The sequence below is a fragment of the Giraffa tippelskirchi genome, chromosome 4 (assembly GCF_054371585.1).
Source record: "Giraffa tippelskirchi isolate mGirTip1 chromosome 4, T2T-mGirTip1v1.2.pri, whole genome shotgun sequence".
In the NCBI taxonomy this organism is placed as follows: domain Eukaryota; kingdom Metazoa; phylum Chordata; class Mammalia; order Artiodactyla; family Giraffidae; genus Giraffa; species Giraffa tippelskirchi.
The window spans coordinates 28924812-28940329 of NC_137278.1; the positions used below are offsets into that span (position 1 = coordinate 28924812).

Here is a 15518-nt window from a genome sequence, read left to right on the forward strand (position 1 = left end):
AAAGTTGTACAATTGTAAATGTCCCCTGGTATTAATGAATAGCTACCCAAACCTACAAAAACACTACTTTAAATTCAATTAATTTTCTAAAGAACTAAAGTTTATGTCTTGGAGCAAAGTATTTCATTTTGATTAATTATCATTCAATATTTATAAAAGTTCATGTTTCTGCTAAGTTGGAGCACTAGTTCCCATCATGGGCTATAATAAATGATGACGGGTAATTATTTCAATTACCTAGATTTTTTTTTTTTTTTTAAGATGTTCACTTGTACTACAAATTGGATGATGCTCACCAATTTTGATGCAATGGTTTCAGGGTAACTTGTAGGCAATACTTCATAATTTAGGAATATCACTGTATTTAGGATGTAAAATTACATTGGCCAGAGTGTGTCTCAGGCAAGAGACATTCAGAATTGAACTGACACCAGCTTTCCTGAAAACACACCAACTATATACATTTTACTTGCTTTATTTATTTATTTTTATCAATATACCTTTTTAGGACAGTTTTAATTTTTGCTTTTAAATAAAAAAGTAGTGTAGATAGTTCCTGTATGCCCTTGAACTTTACTATGGTAGTCAGTCAGCTAATCAGTTCAGTCACTCAATCATTTCAGGCACTCAGTTGTGTTCGACTCTTTGCGACCCCATGAATCGTAGCACACCAGGCCTCCCTGTCCATCACCAACTCCCGGAGTTTACCCAAACTCATGTCCATTGAGTCGGTGATGCCATCCAGCCATCTTATCCTCTGTTGTCCCCTTCTCCTCCTCTTTTCCATGTTCGCATCAGGTGGCCAAAATATTGGAGTTTCAGCTTCAACATCAGTCCTTCCAATGAACACCCAGGACTGATCTCCTTTAGGATGGACTGGTTGGATCTCCAAGGGACTCTCAAGAGTCTTCTCCAACACCACAATTCAAAAGCATCAATTCTTCGGTGCTCAGCTTTCTTCACAGTCCAACTCTCACATCCATACATGACTACTGGAAAAATCATAGCTTGAATAGATGGTAGAGTATTTAACCACTTTGAAAATCTAACATTATCTACAAAAACTGAGCAAATGCATAGCCTGTGGTACCACACTTTCATTTATAAGTACACATCCAATGGGAATGCATACACATGTACACCTGAAATTATGTATAGGTATGTTTATAGAAGTAATTCTCCCTAATAGACAGAAGTGGGGAACAAGTCAAATGTTCATCAATATAGGTGAATATACTACGAGATTGTAATATTACTTGATGAACTTTATGCATCACTTAACATTAATCTCACCATCAGTAATACATTATTGTCTGGAAGAAGGCAGACACAAAATATTATATAGCCTGAACATAATTATAAAGCTCAAAACAGTCAAAAATAATCTATGTCATTTGAAGTAAAAATAGTGGTTACTTTCAGATGTAAAGAATAATGAAGGTAAAACTTCTAGAGGAAGAAACTGAGGGCTAAATGGGGGAAGACCACTATTCACAATGGCAAAACAATACAACATTCTTAGAAAAGATGCTAACAGAAGGTATATCAAGTCTTTCAGGAAAAAAATTACAAACTCTTCTGAAGATATTGAAGACCTAAATAAAGTAAGAGATACACTTTGTTATAGGACAAGAAGACTGAATATTATGAAGATGTACATTGTCCCCATATTTACTTTTTAAATTTTTTAAAAAATATATCTATTTTTAATTGGAAGATAATCACTTAACAATATTGTGTTGCTTTCTGCCATACATCAACATGAATCAGCCATAGGTATGCATATGACCCCTTCCTCTTGAACCTCTCTCATATTTACTTTGAATTTCAGTGAAATTCCCAACCAAATCCCTACAGAATTATCCATGGAAATGATAAAGTGATTCTAAAATGTATATGAAAACACAAAAGATTGAAAAAAGAGCAGGGCACTCTTAAAAGAAACAAGATGAGGTGACTTTCCCAAACAGATAACAAAACATGTTAAAAACCATAGTTAGTAAGATTCATGCACATTTGCAAACATGATTTACAATTGAGCTGACCCTCTGGATCAGCGGAGAAAGGACTATGTAATTGTGCTTAAGTTATTGGTTATCCATGCAAAATAATTTTTATCCATCCCTCATACCTGACAAAAATAATTTTAAGTAGATTAAAAACAAATGTAAAAACCAGTATTGTTATACTTAGGAATGACAGAAACAAAAGTCATGACCTCCTAATAGGAAAGACTCTCTTAAGCAACAAAAAAAGTGTGAATATTAAAAGAACATATCAGAAATACATGAAGATCTGTATCTCACACAGTGAGTAAATGCCAAGTTTTATACTGGGAAAGATATTTGCACCTTATATAATAAATAAACTATTGTATTAAAAAGACTCCCTCAAAATAGTGCAAAAAAAAAAAAAAGCAGAAACATAGGTAAAAGACGTGAAAGGGAGAGGAAATAGGAATGATCCATGAGCATGTGAAAAAATCTATACCTCACTGACAATGAGAAATATTTAAATTATATCATGGCACATGGTAAAAAGATAAATAAATGAATACTATTGCATGCCCATCTGACCTGCAAACACCAAAAAGTCCAATGGTACCAGATGCTGGAGACATTCTGAAGCAAAACAAACTCATTCACTTATTACCATGCAATCATCTATTGGCCCAACTGTTTGGAAAATGATTTAACATTATTGAGTGATGCTGACAGCTGGCATACTCAACCATTCCACTTCTAGATACACACTCCACAGAAGCTCTTGGCTGTGTTCAATGTGAGACTTGTATAAGAACATTCACAGCAGCATTTTTAATAAAGGCAAGAATTGAAAAAACTCAAATGTCTATCAATCATAACATGTACAAATATATTCTAGTGTATCCTTAGAGCAGTAAAAATGTGAACTACACAACTGCACAGTGACGTGTAACTACATGAGTGAATAGTTGAAGCATAATTTTGCTGCAAAAGGCAACTCAAAAAAAGCAGTCCTACCACATGTTTTTGAAGTGAGAATGAGTAAATGATAGACTATCTTTAACAAAAGCATGAGGGTGATGAATCCAGAATAGTAGTTATCCTGGGAGAGAGAGTGGTATGTATTCAGAGCCACTCTGACCACCTCTAAGTGTGGTGATACTAGTTTTATTAAACAGAGATTTGACTACCTGGGTAATCATATTATTCTTGAAATGTTATATACGTAATTTATAAACTTTCTATATGTGTAATATATTCCATCATGAAAAATTTAAATTAGTAACAAGAGAGAAAATACTAAGGTTTTATGTTTCAACTATTTTAAAATGAAAGAACCCCTAAATCTCCCAGATGAGAAACTAAAACATCAAAGAAGAATATTCTGAGGTTTCTATACACAGGTCTAAATACCAGAAAATAATTGTTCTTTGTATTTTGACTACCTACAATTTATATATATATATATATGTAATATATATATTATATTATTATATATAAATATATTATTATACATTATATATACAAACAGCTTAAAATATCAAGAATATTCTAGAAAGACAAGAACCTCAGTGTTTCCCCTTTTGTGTCTCCACAGGTTTCCCCAAATGGGACTCTGAAAAACTCAGATAAAACCAGAAACTCTGACAGGGGAAGTTGTTACCTCTTTCTCCTTCACTATTTTTGCTTTTCCCAGTTCAAGGCAGATCCCTTTTTGTGCCCCTGCTAAACACCTCCAGACCACACATCTTGCCAACACACACACTCCTGACCACACTGCAGCCTCTTGCCTCTTTCAATTTGAGAACATCATGCTAAACTAGAGGAGCACCCATGGAGATCCCATCTGCCCTCACCGTGTGGTGGGGAACTTGCTCTCCAATCATTGCCATCTTTGGCATTTTGCCATCCTCAGATATCTAGCTATAACCCTTTTCTTTTAGGTAACTGTACATCTCTTCTCATTTGGGGATCTTCCAGGGGAGAGTCACAGAGCAAAATGAAACTCTCATTTTCTTTTCCATCATAGCTTTCTTTCAAAGATACAAATTTAGGGAGTAGTGGGGTCAGACGATGTGAGTTTAACAGACAAGAAGAGACCAGACATATTTCCAGGCTTTATCGGCACGCTCTGCATCTTCAAGATTTCACACTACCTTTATGGCTTCTCTTGTGGCTCAGCTGGTAAAGAATTTGCCTGCAATGCGGGAGACCTGGGTTCGATCCCTGGGTCGGGAAGATCCCCTGGAGAAGGGAATGGCTGCCCACTCCAGTATTCTGGCCTGGAGAATTCCATGGACTGTATAGTCCATGGGGTCACAAAGAGTCCAACACGACTGAGCAACTTTCACTTTAAGGGCTTCCCTGGTAGCTCAGATGGTAAAGCGTCTGCCTACAATGCGGGAGACCTGGGTTTGATCCCTGGGCTGGGAAGATCCTCTGGAGAAGGAAATGGCAACCCACTCCAGTACTCTTGCCTGGAAAATCCCATGGACGGAGGAGCCTGTTAGGCTACAGTCTATAGGATCGCAAAGAATTGGACACGACTGGGCAACTTCACTTTCACTTTAGACTACAGGTTCCCTCCTCCTTCCTAGGCATGTTCTCTCCAGGTCACCTTTGCTTCTCCTTGTGCACAACTTCCCTTCTCACCACCCCTTCTCACATTTATGAAACATCTTGTATTCATTTACACCAAAATTATTCAGACACAGGGAAAAATGAAAGATCACAATAGAATAAATGACCACAAAATATTAACAGATAATTTACCCCAAAGTGATAGATCTCACTAATAATGCAGTAAATTCAAATGATAGAAATCAAATAATGTTGTCCATGCATTGATTTATGAAGATAAAGATATCACTGTTTAATTCAAACACAATTAAAGATAATGGATAAACTAATTGCAATATCATCTTAAATTAGTACCTTGAGAAAGCAAAATGGAATAATAAAAAGAAATCATAGAGATATTTGCAAAAGGAAACTATGGAACATGTGTAATATGGATGCACAGTGCATGTCAGGGGAGAGGCATATACTCTAACCTATTAATGCAAAACCAAAATTCAATTCATCACCACTATCAACACCACAAAACAAAATTAAGAAAGCAAGAAATGCGTTCAATATTAAGCTATTTTGATATGATGTCATACCAACAGATAAAGCATTATTTGTTCTGATGTTTAGGAGTAAAATATGTATGCTATAACAAAAAGTGAGTTATAACTATAAATCTATGAAGGCACATTCTGCACATCAACTTGGGGTACATATTCAGAAATGAGCATTCTGTCATAGGCTAGTTGGACAGCAAATTTTAAGTTACTGCTTGAACAATATGAAATTGTCAAATTCCAACTGCATTTGACACAATGAAAAGGAAATGACATATGATTAAGTCTAATATATTAAAAATGCTACCTTGGAAAAAAGGAATATACTGTTTTGCTCTCAAGGAATGCCAGTCCACAGTATTTACAAAGGTAGAGCGTGTTAGATTCCATAGATTTCTTAAACTTCTTCAGCTTAATTATACGCCCTTTGATGTTCAAGATGCATTTTAAAAGTCCTTGGAACTCATATATATATATTTTTATTTGCTACACAGTCCTGAATGTTTTCTAGTCTTCCCTTCACTCACAGGCCTGTAAACACATGACAATGATGAACAGAGGGCGCCTGATGGCACGTAAGCCCATATTTCTAATAAAATTCCAGCATGCTCCCCTACATAGTGCTCCAAGCCTAACCACTGTCTCTCAGCCTTTCCTGCCTATGCAAATCCATTTGGCCGAAACAACCTGAGAAAACTAGAATTATTTGCAGAATCACTGCAAAGGAGTTCAAGCATGGAAGAATCATTATTCATAATTTGCTGCCTATGGTAAAAATCAGTACCAGTCTGTTCATTTTCACTTACTTATTCACTTAATAAATCATCGAGCAGACATGATTTTCAACCGCCCCCAAGAAAGACAAAATTCTTTCAGAAAATAATCACTCAATGATTTAAGCTGAAAATATAAATGTAGTGCAGACAGTACATAGAAATCTCTGTCAGCTATATAAATCTTAACATGTGCCCTCCTTCTCTTCTGCGCTATGGCAATGCTAAGAGACCAAAGCAGGTTCACAAGCAAGAGTTTTCAAATTGCTCATTGTCAAAAATTTCTCACAGATATTTTCAAAAATATTATATGTTGGATAGAAGCCCCACTCTGGGTGAGTCAATTTGGGAAAAGGGGCTGTTTTTTCTGAACTCTGGATAAGAACAGGTTTCTGGCAGTCTTTTTAAAAAGTGGGTTGAGAACATAAATGAGCAGAAAATCAGAAATTCAAAGGAAGACTAAAATAAGGGGGAGAAAAGACAAAGGGTGATATATATATATAATTTTTTTTTTACAAATTATGATAGAGGATATAGACACAAAATGATGAAAGAGAGGAGACTTGTGTGTGAATGACTACTGTTTAATCTGTATTAGTCACCCTGCGCTAGGCTATGCCATGTTAACAAACAACTTCTAATCTCACTGGCTTATGAGGATAAAGGTTTATTTCTTACCTTCGTTGGCTGGGATTCAGGCTGATGTAGCAGCTTGCCTGCACTAGCAACAAGCATTCTTACCTTACAAGGAGAGAAGCAATCGTGGAATAAACGTGTGACTCTTTAAACTTCTCAAATGCAGCTTTTTTCACTTCTGCTGGCATCCCATTGGCCAGAGTTACAGGGCCAAGCTGAACTACAGGGAGGGAGTGTACATTCTTCCTTCAAGGAGGGGCCCTGCAATGACAAATGTGGCAATGTACAGTTGGTAATAATATAACATACGACAACTTCCTACAGTACCTCTGATCCTTATCAGAAGGAAATTCCTAAACAGACTTAACTTCAATTAAAGGTGAGTTGTCTCTGGAAGTTTAGGTGAACATTTTTTAAAACTTCTCTAAGTAGACCAGAAATTTTTAATCATGTAGTAGGTACCCCTAATTGGTTTATGTTCATACTGGAGATAGGCATTATCATATGGATTAAAATTGATGACTACCTGGCATCACCGACTCAATGGACATGGGTTTGGGTGGACTCTGGGAGTTGGTGATAGACAGGGAGGCCTGGCTGCGGTTCATGGGGTTGCAAAGAGTCGGACACTACTGAGCGACTGAACTGAACTGAACCTGTCTAATTTTATTTTTCTTCTTTCATAGACTATGGCTGGAGTTTTAAGGGGTTTGTAAGCACTGCCACTGTCTTTTCTCCCTGAGATTAGAACCGATTATGCAGTATACAGGACATGAAAATATCTGTATTCATAGTAACAAACAAACAAACAAACAAAACAGTTGTTCAAATATACCATTAGATCTGCCTAGGGAAGAGCATACTCATTGTCCTTACATTAAACATACTCACTGCCCTTATATTGACTCATTTTTTACTGGCAAAACTGGAGATATTCTAGTTTCCAATAAAGGAAAAGTCACTTCCTCACACAGATTATTGCAAATCCAAGTTAAGTGTATATCATATTTATAAATGCCATCTTCTTTAATAAATAATCTTCAATGAATTATATTAGAGATATATGGTAGACAACTGATTTGTCAATCAGGGTCAAAAATGACCTTTATTAGTATGACAAAGTCTTAGATAGCAAAAATAAAAGCAACTATCAAAAGTAATATAAGAGAAGAATGAAATTATAATTTAATTTACTTTACCTGTAATAATGAGTTCCTTTTGACCATACTTTTAAGCATCTATGGCTTTCCTGGTGGCTCAGAGGGTAAAGCATCTGCCTGCAATGTGGGAGACCTGGGTTTGATCCCTGGGTCGGGAAGATCCCCTGGAGAAGGAAATGGCAACCCATTCCAGTATTCTTGCCTGGAGAATCCCATGGATGGAGGAGCCAGTCCACGGGGTCGCAAAGAGTCGGAGACGACTGAGCGACTTCACTTTTTCTTTCTTTTAAGCATCTGTATTAATTATCATAGGTTGAGAAAGTTCTCAAAAGAAGATGAGAACAGCTAATTTTGAAGGTTATTTATTCTAGTCCATAAATGTTTATATTACCTCTATTCTATTTCTAATTTCTATATTATATTTTCACTAAAATCATCCAAATGATTCTATTCTGCCATGAGTATGAGAGGATCCAGTGAATCAAATCTCACCTAGCACCCTGAGTAGATATGTGTTCATCAAAATTGTACTCATGTTTCAAGATTCACTGGGTATTTCTTCCATTATAAGAAGTCTCAGAATTTTATGACTAGACATTCATGCAAAAAAACCTAGACACCATTGTAAATGCATTCATCTTGTCACACAAACAGATGTGAGGATTGTAAGGACACCATATATACTATGGATAGTTTCAAGATGATTTGAGCAATATATAATAAAACCACATTTAAAATTGGATAACTAAATAATTATTCTAGAATATATCTAGAAATTCAATAACCATCAAGACAAGGTCAATTCAATATCCTATGCTGAAATGTAGATATCTGTGTGTCTTTGACTAATAAAAGGACCAAATGGCTAACCTAACAGTCACTTATGCAAATGAAAAGAGCAGACTTTCTTTCCTGGCGAGTTAAGGAGGCATGCTATCACAATGTTGTACTCATAGAAAGTCATTATTTTCCCCAAAGTTGTTCTTGTCCACATACGCAATTCTTAGTTCTTCATAGGGTAGAGATAGACAACAAAATCTGGACATACTTTTTCAAAACAAACTGTTATCTCAGAGTGACTTTTGTAGAATATACGAATTTTGATTGCATCTTTTTTTCCCCAGAATGAGATGTTAAAAAATCAATCCCTAGTAGATATTTGGTGGAATTCGTAGTGTGTTCATTTTGATGCTGGGAAATAGAAGATAAAAAATAAATTTTGTCATTATGGTCTTTTGTTGTTGTTCAGTTGCTAAGTCATGTATGACTCTGTGACCCCATGGACTGCAGCACACTAGGCTCCTCTGTCCTCCACTATCTCCTGGAATTTGCTCAGATTCATGTCCATCGAATCGATGATACCATCCAACCATCTCTTCCTCTGCTTCTCCCTTCTCTTTTGCCTTCATTCTTTCCCAGCATCAGGGTCTTTTCCAATGAGTCAACTCTTCACACCAAGTGGCCAAAGTTTTGGAGTTTCAGCTTCAGCATCAGTCATTCCAATGAATATTCAGGACTGATTTCCTTTAGGATTGACTGATTTGCTCTCCTTGAAGTGCAAGGGACTCTCAAGAGTCTTCTCCAACACCACAATTCAAAAGCATCAGTTCTTCGGCACTCGCCTTCTTTATGGTCCAACTCTCACGTCTGTACGTGAGTACTGGAAAAATCATTGCTTTGACTATACAGACCTTTGTCAGCAAAGTGATGTTTCTGCTTTTTAATATGATGTCTAGGCTGGTTATAGCTTTTCTTCCAAGGAGCAAGCATCTTTTAATTTCATGGTTGTAGTCACTGTCAACAGTGATTTTGGAGCCCGAGAAAATAAAACGCATCACTGCTTCCACTTGTTCCCCTTTTATTTCCCATGAAGTGATGGGACCAGATGCCATGATCTTAGTTTTTTGAATGTTGCATTAAAAACCAGCTTCTTTACTCTCCTCTTTCACCCACATCAAGAGACTTTATTTCCTCTTCACTTTCTACCATTGGAGTGGTATCATCTGCATACCTGAGGTTGTTGATATTTCTCCCAGAAATCTTGATTCCAGCTTGTGATTTATCCAGCCCAGCATTTTGCATGATGTACTCAGCACAGAAGCTAAATAAGCAAGGGGACAATGCACGGCCTTGTCATACTCCTTTCCTAATTTTGAACCAGTCCATTGTTCCATGTCCAGTTCTGACTATTGCTTCTTGACCCACACATAGATTTCTCAGGAGATAGCTAAGGTGGTCTGGTACTCCCGTCTCTTAAGGATTTTTCACTTTGTTGTGATCCACACCATCAATGAAGCACAAATAGATGTGTGTTTTGCTTTTTTTTTTTTTGGAACTTCTTGCTTTCTCCATGATACAATGAATGTTGGCAGTTTGATCTCTGGTTCCCCTGCCTTTTCTAAATACAGCTTGTACATGTGGAAGTTTTCAGTTCACATATTGCTGATGCCTAGCTTGAAGGATTTTGAGCATAACCTTGCTAGCATGTGAAATGAGGGCAATGGTAGTAGTTTGAACATTCTTTGGTATTGCTCTTCTTTGGGACTGGAATGAAAACTGACCTTTTCCACTCCTGTGGCCATTGCTAAGTTTTCCAAATTTGCTGACATATTGAGTGTAGCATTTTAACAGCATCATCTTTTAGGATTTTCAATAGTTTAGCTGGAATTCCATCACCTCCACTAGCTTTATTCCTAGTAATGCTTCCTAAAGTTCACTTGACTTCACACTCCAGGATATCTGACTCTAGGTGAGTAACCACAGCATTGTGGTCATTCAGGTCGTTAAGACCTTTTCTGTATCGTTCTCATCTTTATTCTTGTCACCTCTTCCTAATCTCTTCTTATCCTGTTAGGTCCTTACCATTTCTGTCCTTTGCTGCACCCATCTTTTTCCCAGTCTATTGTTTTCCTCTATTTCTTTACATTGTTCACTTAAGAAGGCTTTCTTTTCCCTCCCTGCTCTTTCTGCATTCAGTTGGGTATATGTTTCCCTTTCTCCCTTGCCTTTTGCTTCTCTTTCCTCAGCTTTCGTAAAGCCTCCTCAGACAACCATTTCACCATCTTGCATTTTTTTTTTTTTTAATTTGGGATGGTTTTGGTCACTACCTCCTTTACAATGTTACAAACCTCTGTCAATAGTTCTTTAAGCACTCTGTCTACCAGATCTAATCATTTTAATCTATTCATCACTTCCCTGTATTATCATAAGGAATTTGATTTAGGTCACACCTGAATGGCCTAGAGGTTTTCCCTACTTTCTTCAATTTAAGTCTGAATTTTGCAATAAGGAGTTCATGATCTGAGCCACAGTCAGCTCAAGGTCTTGTTTTTGCTGACTGTATTGGGCTTCTCCATCTTTGACTACGAAGCACAAAATCAATTTGAATTTGCTATTGACCACCTGGTGATGTCCACATCTAGAGTTGTCTCTTGTGCTGTTGGGAAAAGTTATTTTTGATGAACAGTGTGTTCTCTTGACAAAACTGTTAACCTTTGCTCTGCTTCATTTTGTACTCCAAGTACAAACTTGCCTGTTATTCTGGTATCTCTTCACTTCCTACTTTTACATTCCAATCCCCTACAATGTAAAGATATCATTTTGGTTGTTAGTACTAGAAGATCTTCATAGAACCAGTCAACTGCTCCTTCTTCATCATCAATGATTGGGGAATAGACGTGAATTATTGTGATATTGAATGGTTTAAGTTGTAAACAAACTGAGATCATTCTGTTGTTTTTGAGGTTGCACCCAAGTACTGCATTTCAGACTCTTTTGCTGACTATGAAGGCTACCCCATTTCTTCTAAGGGATTCTTGCCCACAGTAGTTGATATAATGGTCATTTGAATTAAATTCATCCATTTCCATCCATTTCAGTTCACTGATTCCTATAATGTTGATGTTCACTTCTCCCATCTCCTGTTTGACCATGTCCAATTTACTCTGATTCATGAATCTAACATTCCAGGTTTCTATGCAATATTTGTCTTTATAGTATCAAATTTTACTTTCATCAGCAGACACTTCCACAACTGAGCACTGTTTCCTCTTTGACCCAGCCACTTCATTCTTTCTGGAGGTATTAGTAATCGTCCTCTACTCAAATTTTGTCATTTTGTTCTAGCCATTAATAAAAATAATTAAATATTTTGTTCTATTTTTAAAATAATAACCAAAAGATTAGGGTAAATTCTGCAAGTGAAAGTGTGAAAGTGAAAGTTGCTCAGTTGTGCCCAAGTTTTTGCAACCCCATGGACTATACCTTGCCAGGCTTCTCTGTCCATGGACTTCTCCAGGCAATAATACTGGAGTGAGTTGCCATTCCCTTCCTCAGGGGATCTTCCTAACTCAGGGACTGAATCTGAGTCTCCTACATTGCAGGAAGTCTTTACAGTCTGAGTCATCAGAGAAGCCCAAATTCTGTAAAATATGCTATAAATATCCAATAAATTAATCAGTCAAATAAATATATGTATCTATTTATAGCCCTAAAGTAAGGAGTTGAATCTAGAAAAATAGAATGGATAAGACCCAAAGGTCTAATAAGGGAGAAAAACATGAAACTATATCATTATAATACATTGTGTTAAATGTTTAGGTAATGGTACATACAGTGAGATAATGAATTATCCACAGGAGAATTCTTGATTTTCTTTGTCATGACAAATGACTGTGCTTGCAATTCATCGAAAAACTGAGTTATATTATTTGAGAACATGTTAATATATTAGGAATTTGAAGGAAAATCTCTACTATATTACTTTGTGTGTACATCCTGTATATATATAATCAATGCACTATTTCTTCTCAGTCTGGTTCTGGGAGTAGCTCATGTTATATACTATTCCTTGAATCTGACTTCAAGATATTCTTTTAATAACTAATATACAGACATACATATCTAGCAAATATAGTATGTATATTATTATAGAGAGAATATTGATTATTTATTGAATGACCTTTATATAGTATTTGGATATTCATTATAGGTTTCTACTAGTTTTGTTTTCAATTCACCTTCAAGTACATACAAGGAACATTGTGACAATCAAAAACTCATTAAGCAATTGAATATGGATTATGTAAGTTACAAAGCAGAATATTAATTAGATGGATGTTGTATTTTTTTTTAACAGATTTGCCTTTTTAAAAAATTGAATCACTTAGAGGATTCTGTATGATATCTGTTAACTTTCAAAATGTCCTTCTAGAGCAGTGAAAAGTAACACTTGGAAAATTAGCAATGTACCGAGTTACACCATTTTTCTGGCTTGCTCCAAAGATTTATACTTCAAATTTATTATTGGGTATTTCACTTCAACCAATAGCATTGGAAGGACTGATGTTGACGCTGAAACTCCAATATTTTGGCCACCTGATGCGAACAGCTGACTCATTTGAAAAGGCCCTGATGCTGGGAAAGATTGAGGGCAGGAGGAGAAGGGGACAATAGAGGATGAGATGGTTGGATGGCATCATCGACTCGATGGACATGGGTTTGGGTGGACTCCGGGAGTTGGTGATGAACAGGGAGGCCTAGTGTGCTGCAATTCATGGGGTTGCAAAGAGTCGGACACGACTGAGCGACTGAACTGAATTGAACTGATAGCATTTATCAAATAAACAGGGCATCATTATCCCCATGCAATCCACAATCCTCCTACATTACTATGAGAAGTATAGGGTCACTGAGCAGCAAAGCCCAGACCCACAACTTTGGCATCACCATTAATCTTAAATTCAGGGCAAGCATCTGATGTGCTCCTGGCCTTATGCTAACCAGAGAGCTGAGTGAGAGATGATATCATACTTATTTCAATGGAGCTTAAATTCTTGAATATTATTTTTTTTACTGACTCTAATATTAAAGTAATCATTACAGTTCATTAAATAATAGCCTTAAACATTCTTCCATAAAGGAATTCTATCCCTGAAACTTGTTTCTCACAGCATTGTCCACATGAAGTATGTTTAATCAACATTATTTAGTAGCTGTATCAGTGAAAGTGAAGGATTGAAATCAGCCACGTGATACATTGGAATGCCGATTCTCCTCAGTTTCTCAAATTGTGGATGCCCCTTACTGTGAAAGTGCTAGCCTTCCAAATAAAGGATTTACTTGAGTATTCAAATTATCTGGACTCAAGATTGCCAGAAGAAATATCAATAACCTCAGATATGCAGATGACACCACCCTTGTGGCAGAAAGTGAAGAACTAAAGAGCCTCTTGATGAAAGTGAAAGAGGAGAGTGAAAAAGTTGGCTTAAAGCTCAACATTCAGAAAACTAAGATCATGGCATCCGATCCCATCACTTCATGGCAAATAGATGGGGAAACAGTGGCTGACTTTATTTTTCTGGGCTCCAAAATCACTGCAGATGGTGACTGCAGCCATGAAATTCAAAGATGCTTACTCCTTGGAAGGAAAGTTATGACCAACCTAGACAGCATATTAAAAAGCAGAGACATTACTTTGTCAACAAAGATCAGTCTAGTTAAGGCTGTGGTTTTTCCAGTAGTCATGTATGGATGTGAGAGTTGGATGGTGAAGAAAGCTGAGCGCCGAAGAATTGATACTTTTGAACTGTGGTGTTGGAGACAACTCTTGAGAGTCCCTTGGACTGCAAGGAGATCCAACGGGTCCATCCTAAAGGAAATCAGTCCTGGTGTTCATTGGAAGGACTGATGTTGAAGCTGAAACTCCAATACTTTGGCCATCTGATTCAAAGAGCTGACTCATTTGAAAAGACCCTGATGCTGGGAAAGATTGAGGACAGGAGGAGAAGAGGATGATAGAGGATGAGATGATTGGATGGCATCACCGACTCAATGGACATGAGTTTGGGTGAACTCCAGGAGTTGGTGATGGACAGGGAGGCCTGGCATGCTGCAGTTCATGGGGTCTCAAAGAGTCGGACATGACTGAGCGACTGAACTGAACTGAAATTGTTCATTAATTTACCAAGATAATATTAGCCTATGCTGTTCTTCAGCCAAAAAACAGTTACCAGTAGGTGGTTATAAAGTAAGCTTTCCTAGGTCCAAATGACATCTATATTCTATTAAGTGCTTAGAGCTGCTCTGATGTGCCTGTAAACAAGACGATCGCCCCCAAGATCTGAGATGCAACACAATAATGAGTTAAAGCTCTTCTCCATCCCCACATTCAATTTGGGGATCTTTCTGGATAAAAAGGCTATTAAGCCCAGAGATGTTATAACTATCAAAGCATCAATATAAAAGTCATTTATTTCTAAGAAGCTTTACTTCATATGTTAACCTTTGCAGAGTTAGGTTCTAAATTCTCTAGGATCAATTAGAATTAATCCAAAGCATAATATTAGATTATACTCCCCTTTTATTATTTAATTCTCTTGCCAGAAACAGACAGGCATACCAAGTTTCCTGATGAACAGCCCTCCATAAAGAAAAACATTTCCTGCCTGTGATCATTACACAATGAAATATTTTCCCTGAGAATCCTATAATACATCATGCTAAACAGGAAAATGATATGGCCTTAGAGTGGTCAACTGTAAGTCCCAGGAAGAAAGCTCACCCTTTTCTTGATGACTTAGAACCACTGAGCTGGTTAGGAGGGACAGCCTCCACCTCCATCTGCTGTGGCTTCTTTTCACTAGGGATTAATTGCCTCAAACTGAATTAGCAGATACTCTCTGTGTAATTGCTTGGTGAGTTGACGATGATTTCAGGCCAACCACTGATCAGCTTGTCGGAATGCCAAGGGGAGGTGATCATTATTTTAGAAAACTGAATCAAAAATTTAAAACTAAATTTCTGCTGACAACATAGAAGAAATGGAACTTAATCAAGGAA

At 36.9% G+C, this 15518-nt stretch overlaps 1 long non-coding RNA gene across 1 annotated transcript in view; it reads right to left on the reverse strand.

The window, feature by feature from the left end:
- Positions 1–15518, reverse strand: part of LOC145546561 (uncharacterized) — a 363980-nt gene that overhangs the window by 22303 nt on the left and 326159 nt on the right. Inside the window, exons 4-5 of the long non-coding RNA XR_014083030.1 lie at positions 11943–12112; positions 6625–6780 (exon numbers count right to left, since the gene is read on the reverse strand). This is a non-coding gene — a long non-coding RNA (uncharacterized LOC145546561). The remainder of the gene's footprint in view (positions 1–6624; positions 6781–11942; positions 12113–15518) is intronic.